This window comes from Schistocerca serialis, chromosome 6 (genome assembly GCF_023864345.2).
Source record: "Schistocerca serialis cubense isolate TAMUIC-IGC-003099 chromosome 6, iqSchSeri2.2, whole genome shotgun sequence".
NCBI lineage: Eukaryota > Metazoa > Arthropoda > Insecta > Orthoptera > Acrididae > Schistocerca > Schistocerca serialis.
This window is the reverse complement of record NC_064643.1, coordinates 325,062,673-325,070,645: the sequence shown is the minus strand read 5'-3', so window position 1 is coordinate 325,070,645 and position 7,973 is coordinate 325,062,673.

Genomic DNA, 7,973 nt, shown 5'->3' with positions numbered 1-7,973 from the left:
TTTAAGCTCTCGCCGTGTGGAAGTAGGAAGTAGTGGTTCGTTTCTAGACTGAGTGTGGGAACGCTTCTATATATTTAACTCTTTGTTTATGAACTTGCCGAAGTTGGGAGCAGTATAATTTTGTGTTAATAATGTGCAAATAATGGAAAAATTTTTGTACAAGTAAATCAAAAGGTAAAGTAAAAGAATATGTCAACAATTTATTTCGAAACAGCGCTGTCAAAGAAAGCGAATCTTTTATAGAAAACTTTTATACCCCCGGGTAACGTGATTTCCGCTGAATCTTCCCGCTTTTTATTTTATTGCACTCATGTAAATGATTCTTCAGGCTTCTCACAACCACGAGCAGGACAGTGCTACAATCACTACAGTTTCATATGGAGAAGCATTATTTCGCTGCTGGAACGTAAAATATTATTCTACTCGTATTTGACTGAATTTCTGCTGCTGTCTCGATTTGGCAGACTTCATGAATGGTAGGAAATAGTCGCGGAATCTTACTGGCGAAGACCTTTGTCATGTTCAGAATTTCGTGCAGTATATTGTAAACTGACCCTGGACAGATTTTTCATTTCTCCTTTACTCTTCGGTTGTGATACGCCGGTCTTCGATCACTGGAGTCTCCAGTTCTTTTGCGATTCTCATTTGCTCACAGAGAGATGGTCTGCTACTTCGTTCTTTGTCATTCAGGCACGTTTGACCACAGTGGATGCGTCTGCGTCACCAAACCACTATATCGTATGATGGTACATTGTTGCCGTACATCTGAACAAACTCAGTAACCCAGCTGCCCTAGCATGACCTACGATGGGTTCTCACAGCTTTACTTCCGCCAGTTCCTCATCTTCTACCTCCCTGTCCCTCACATTTCGCAGGAGAACCTCTGTGAAGTTTGGAAGGTAGGAGATGAGTAACTGACGGAAATAAAGGTGTGAGAACACGTCGCGAGTCGTGGCAACTGGTAACCCAGTTGACAGAGCACTTGTCCGTGAAAGGGAAAGGTCCCGTGTTCGAGTCGCGGTCCGTCATACAGTTTCTATCTGCCAAGAGTCAGCGCACACTCCGCTGTAGAGCAAAAATTCATTCTGGAAAATTCAGCGTGGATTGCAGCTTTGTTCCCCTTCAGATACAAAAAAACGAGTTAGCACACGATATTCGATTTTGTCAAAGGTGTGCACCATTTTATTTTGGCTCTTCTGGGTGCGTTCTACGATGCTGAGGCGCGGAGAACTCATGGTGCAAAAAGTCTAACTTTACTCTCTCGAGGCTATAACTACAGCTTTATGGCTATCCCTCGTACAGTAGTTTCAAGAGTAACCTGGTTTTTTCATGTAAACAACATATGTAAACAACGTGAACAGATTCTCCCTTGCTTCATAATTCATGATCTTTACCAAACACTCTCTATTCAGAGTAAAGATGTCACCAGGTAGAATCGTTAAGCAAATTTGGTTTTCTGACTATGGTTCCCTGTCTGAAAGTGCTACTTTTTCCCTTCTCCATCATTCCTTAAAGTCAGTCCCGACAGCACGGAAACAGCGTGTGTGATGGTGCGGAGTCATTCAGTGAGCCGCCAGTCAGGAGGCAGCTTTCACTGGCGCTCGCCCGTGTGAGCCGATTACGTCTGGTCGGCCGACTGTTGTCGTGTTCTGAATACAGGCCTGAGCTGATCAGCGAGTTAATTAGCGGTTTTTTGTTTCCAGGGCTTTTTAGCGAAGCACCGACCATTGTCTGTTTACTGACTGAAAAGCCGCATGTCGGAGGTACTACCTTCAACAAGTGCAGCTGTGGGCGCGTGAGAGAGCTGAAGTGAGGCCAGTTGGTCAGGAACATATTCAGCATATTCATATAATCAGTCTTCGATCCAGGCACTGGCAGCTGATCCTCAAAGAAATGTAGTTTGTTACGAGTAAAGACCCACTGAGGTTTGAAAGCACTAGTAAGTATCTGGTGCTATTAAAAGGCAGACAGCATTTCCACTACGCTATTACGTTAAAAGAAGTACTTGATTAGTCACTGCTGGCTAGTTTCTAACACAATTTGATGTGCGCTTGGAAAAGAGCTGTAGCTCTTAAAGTGGGCAGTAATGCTTCTTTTAGTTCAGTAGTCGGTTCACAAAGAGTTGGACTCCTGTCGGCGCTTGCTAACCTGTGAAAAGGATTTTGTTTCCCCAATTCCAGTGCTTATGATTTACATATAATAGTGGAAGATAGGACAAAGATCCTACAATCTGCTGACGATCTGTTCGTCTGTGAAATAGGAGAGGCACTGAACCAAAGCATTTAGATATTAGGGCAATTGGTGGAGGAGTTCCAGTCTAGACTAATAACTAACTGTCTTCAAATATTGCCTACTAAGACATCCGTCTGCATATTTAGTATATACAAATATGTAACGCTGTGTCAATTGAAATATGCATTACGACATTTTGTCGACTGGGAAAACGGATTTGACAGAATTAACTAGTACGTGCTGTTGAAGTTTCTGAAAGATTCTGGTAGAAATTGGAAGGATAAAAGGGGGCAGAAAGTGGTAGTTCGAGCAGAAGAAGATGACACTGAAGAGGTGGCTGTTGGAAGGGAAGTGAGACAGGGTTGCTGTATAGCACCAGCACTTTTCAATATGTATGTTGAAAAGCTAATCAATAAGGCTTTAGATAAATCAAAAGGACTTGTAGTGCGGGAGGAGAAAGAATAAAATTCATCTTGTACACTGATGATATGCCTGTCCTGGCGGAAACGGAGAAAGAGTTCCAGGTAATGATGGGGAGTATTGTAAGAGTGGATAAAGAGTTTGATATGAAACTGAACGTTGGCAAGACCGAAGTGATGAAAAACGTAAAGAAGCTAGATAACTTCCAGCAGAAATTGTACAGAGAAAATGAGATGCAGTATCTCCGTGGGAAAGAGAGCTTTCGGGAGGATGAAAAGTTTCCTGACACCCAGAGGCATCCCCATTACGCTAAGGTAGAGGCTCGCCAAGTAATCTGTGTGGTGCCTTATGGTTCTGAATAGTGGATAGCCAGACAGAAAGAACAAAAATATTTGGGAAGTTTTGAAATGTGGTTATGGAGAAGAATGAATAAAGTGAAATGGATCGACAGAGTGAGAAATGAGGTAGCAGAGGAGAGGAACTTCATGAGGATGATACAGAAGAGGAAAACATCTTGGATGGGACAAATATTACGTAGGCACTCCCTGCTAAAGAGGGTCGTGGGGAGAACATTAAAAGGAAAAAGAGGAATGCTAACAGATATAAAGAAGAGAGAAACAAATTAAAAGCATATTTTTGTGTCTTGGTCTTGTGAGGTGACAAGAACTGCACATAAATAAGTCGATGCACCGGCTACAAGATGGGAACACTTTTATTGTTAACATGAAAAATAGTCAGTTCCTGATTCTAACGTGAAGATTGAAAAGTAGAGCCACTGCTGGTAGAAATAGAGATTTCTCAGGATAGTCCAAAAAGGTGTCTTGATCGGTGTTGGGTCGATGTCTGGTTGGCGTACTGGTCGGTGTCCTGCTCGATGATGTGGCCAGTACCCTGGCAAATGTCCTGATAGTCGGTGCCGGCCTGTCGTTGTCTAGATCGGAGTCAATTGACCTTGCTGGGTCAACGTCCGGTAGAAGGTAGCTACCGATTGATGGGTTCCAGCAGCAGTCGACGTCGAGCCCAGAGAAAGAGTGTGATAAGCTGTGATCACGCTTTGCCTTACGTAATCCGACGGATGGATGTCCATGCAGGCCACGTGATGCGCGGACGAAGTGTAGTACCGCGAACTGCAGCGACGCGGTGTTGTCGGGCGATGATGGCGGCTCTCGCGGACCTCACTGGAGTCTCTCCTGTATACAGCTGTTGCTGTTGTGATCTGGCATGTACACAGTACGTTGTTTACAACCAGAGTTTGGATTTCCGTACAACCAGTGTTTGGATTGCCGTGTGTCGCCTTTTTTGGTAGGGGACGCCTAGGAGTGTGGCAACCCGCCAGCCGCGGATGTGTTTCCATGGTAGTATGTGGCCAGTCGAAAGGCCGGATACTACACAAATGAAGGAGGATGTTCAGAACAGAGAGATGTGGAGAGCACCCAGTTGATACCTGTCTGAGGACAGAGTTACCGAAAGAAGAAGAAGACATTTCCAACGAAGAAGACAGTTACAGTTTTTTTATGGTTAGAAACAGATTACAAAGTGTCAGGAGGCTTACATATCGGAAGAATAGAGCAAAAATTTGAAAGAGCAACAAATATCCTAGGAACAGTTATTGCAGTGAGGGCAGAATTATCATATTAATCGACTGCTAGGCTGGAGTCATGACAGAGAAAAAGTAATTAAGAACAATGACAAAACAAGCCTAATATGTATGAAATTATGCATCAAGTTAATAGTCTTCAAAATCAGTAGAAAGAAATCATATTAATCTGGATCAAAGGCCGCAGCGACATCCGCCGAAACGCGCAGGCAGGCCTGTTGGTTACGGTGGTTCACCTTGCCTGTCCTCCAATTCCTCTAACAACTGGAACTTGAAGAACGTGATGTCCTGCCGTGAAGCTGTGAAGTATCTGGTTCAGTCCTACTTGCAGGCATGAATCACGCAGCCAGTTCACGGAATCAGCAACCTCCGAAGGTGGAGAAACTAATAATTCGAATATCGAGTAACGAAAGTTTATCATAGGGATGGAGGAGAACAGAAAGGGGCATACCAAAATCATAGCAATGGAAGGAATTAAAAGTCTGTTCATCAACTGAAATGTATTCTACATTTAAGATTTACATACACACAAGAATATTAAGTACTGAAATCAAGAGAAGAGAATGAACTCGTGTTCAATGGCAGGTTTCACATGTGATCAAGCATCAATGAAACTGTAAGGTTGAGTAAGGATATAGGGAGGGTTTTGTCAAAGGGGGGATCCAATTTGTTAAAGAGGACCTTAAAAGGCCCATGTTTTTCATTTTGTGCTGAAAGCATATATATTTGAGCATTAATTTTACCTACATTAGGTACATAATTTGCTTTCAGGAGCCCTTCATACAAATGGTATTGTTTTGTTAGTAAAGAGACAATATATTATATTCGCATTTTAATTCGTTTGCCAATAGAGTGAAGTTGTCTTATTGCCTAATACCCCGCATTGAGATTCAGACAAAATCCTCTCTGAAATAATTTCGAACCGATTTAATAGAATTCTTGCAAGAATTTTACCTGCAGCTGAGAATAGCGATATACCACGGTAGTTGCCATATGCACTGTGGTATGCTTAATGAAGATTGTATCATTCTTCAAGTCATCAGCTACTTCTGGAGTCTCCCAAGTCAAGAGGATTAGTGTAAAAAATCGGTCTTCAAGGATATTCCTCCGTTTTGAATCAATTTCAGAGAAATGTTATAAGGACCAGGAGCCTGTCTTAATCCTGGTTGACTGAGTGCTTCGATAGAGTCGTTTAATTGCGCATCTGGATATTTCTTCTGTATACATATATACAGAATTTCTTTCAGCCACCAGATTCTGAACTATGATTTTGGAATGGCCCAGTCTGGTTGTGGTGATATGGATGACTGTATTTTTCTAGCAAACCCAGAATTGGAAGATTCATGTCTTAAAGTAATGAACAAATATAACTAATAATAATCCTGTTTTTATTTATGTTTGTGGGTATGTTACACAGAAGGCTTTACAAAAACTGTCTTGCGACACTTACGTTGTAGTTGTAGAGTCAAGCGAACGCTGTAGCCTTTATTTTGACATTCTCAATAAGACTGGCTTAACTTTGGCATTCTCAGCAGTTACAAAATTGTTTCACCTGATTTTGATTATTGTCTGTGTAATGATATCAGATCCCTACGAATCGTAGTTTTTAAAAATGCATAACCGAAGGCAGATTCTAAAGTTAATTTTGAAGAGAATAGTTTTATCAGACACCAGTTTAAACTTTTTTCTTCATGATAATGTGTTTATGTGGTGATGTTTGACATATATACAGTTTCCAATATTCTGCAGAATAATTATACCAAACAAGAAAATGATAGCATACAATCAAAAAAAGTAGCAGATAAAAATGCAAAGAAGTTTAACGCATTTCAAGGAAAATTAAAATTTAGTAACACAGTTATTTGTGTTGCAATCCTATAGCCAAGTATTTTCACGTTTTGCTCTCAAGTATATGATTCTGGTTTTTGCTTAATGAGTCTCCCGATTTAGAGTGTGTGGTATAAGGAAAACGTAAAGGCTATACAAATGTCAAACTATGATATGTGAGACTTTTCCTATCACAAACGTTTTCAAGGGAGTTAGTTAATGGGAAGCTGTATTCACATGGCACCTTTTCCTTGCATTTCCTACTTGTGAGCCTTTTTTTTAGTACTGCAGACAGATTTACACTCACCAGAAAAATTGTCAAACCAGCACTTCGAAATTATGCTGCTTTTTATGATCAAAATAGAAATGTTACTGCTTCCTACAATAAACACTGAGGAAACTTTCATTGGAAGTCTAATGAATTAAGCGACTGTGTAATAACGTTACAAGACACATGATGCACATTTAATTTTATACATAATAGCGAGTTACTCTCATATTTTATCATTATCGGCGTGGAAAACTTTTTTAACGTGTAAGTACATATTGATAATGCTGCCCTATGAAGCTGCACAATATTTCGTTTTCATTTATATAACAAGTTTTCTCTACGTTAAAATTTCACTCTTGGACATTTAAATGGGAAGAATGATAGTGATCTATCAGCGCAGCTTCTGTTAATTGTAGAATTGCGCTAGTTAATGTGCATACCACACATACTACCATAGTATTGATTCCCATAGCTTTCTCTGTTTTTGTATATTACAGTACATTTCACGACACTTGCTGAAACTGCATTGGTGGCTATTTAAATATGAAGAATATAAGTGATTTGCTCTTGTGGGCATGCTATAATCATATAGTTGCACTTGTTACAAAGAAAAACAGTTTTGTTTTTAACGTGCAACAAAACTTTTGTGCTCGAAAGGCGACCGTCTATTGTCACAGTGAAGACTCCCGTTTGTGTGACTTTGGCTACGGCTCTGTTGTGAATTTCGTAGACAATGTGAGCATTAAAAGTGATCGTAGTGAGTTATTTAGTGAGTTTTTATTCCATTTTTTGCGACATGTCATCGCTGATGGTGGTGCCAAGCAATAAATTATATACAAGCAAGCTTTGTCCTTCCATGACAAAGCACAGCAAGCTTTGTCCTTCCAAGACAAAGCACGTGTATGAGTGTACCGTAACTATCTCCTGGATCCGACAATACTGCAATCCCCGTCTGTGCTTCAACCTGCGTGACTCGCCATCGTTCGTGAATCGCACAATAATGAAGAGCAACAGTGGAGCATGACGGCGTGTTATCTAATCTTGTCCTGCAGGCCGTAGCATCTCGGCGGGTTCTGCACAGAGTTAGTGAGGCGTTGGAGCCAGTCACTTTTGCCTACCACGAGATTCTCTGTGATGGGCACTGACTGGGCAGACGCTTTGTACTGACTATTCCAGGTCATCGACGAAAGTGATAGCTGAGTGACCGTGCTGGCTCCTTTTTAAAACCTCTCTTCCAGGTAGAAAGCAGCAGATTGTCACGGTAGACTCTACTTCTACTGCCACCCTAAACAGCCTTTTCTAACAAAAAAAATGTGTTTTACAATCGAGTTCTGAGGGAACTCTCCATATCTCTTAGGATGCCATTACCTGGCTTGTCTTAACCATCGACTACCTCCAAGGAAAAGTATCCCTGCACTCCTGGTATCTTTCTTCAAATCAAGGAACCTCTATAATGCTCACCGTCGTCTTGGAGACAGCCAACAATTATACTGCTTCAAAGGCTTTGCATTAAAATTAACGTAACCAAAATTACTCCTGTACAGGGAAACAATGTTAAGTAATTTCTGCCTCACTCTCGTCTCGGGAACACAAACAGAAAATCTGGAGGCAGGTTTTTTTTTTACT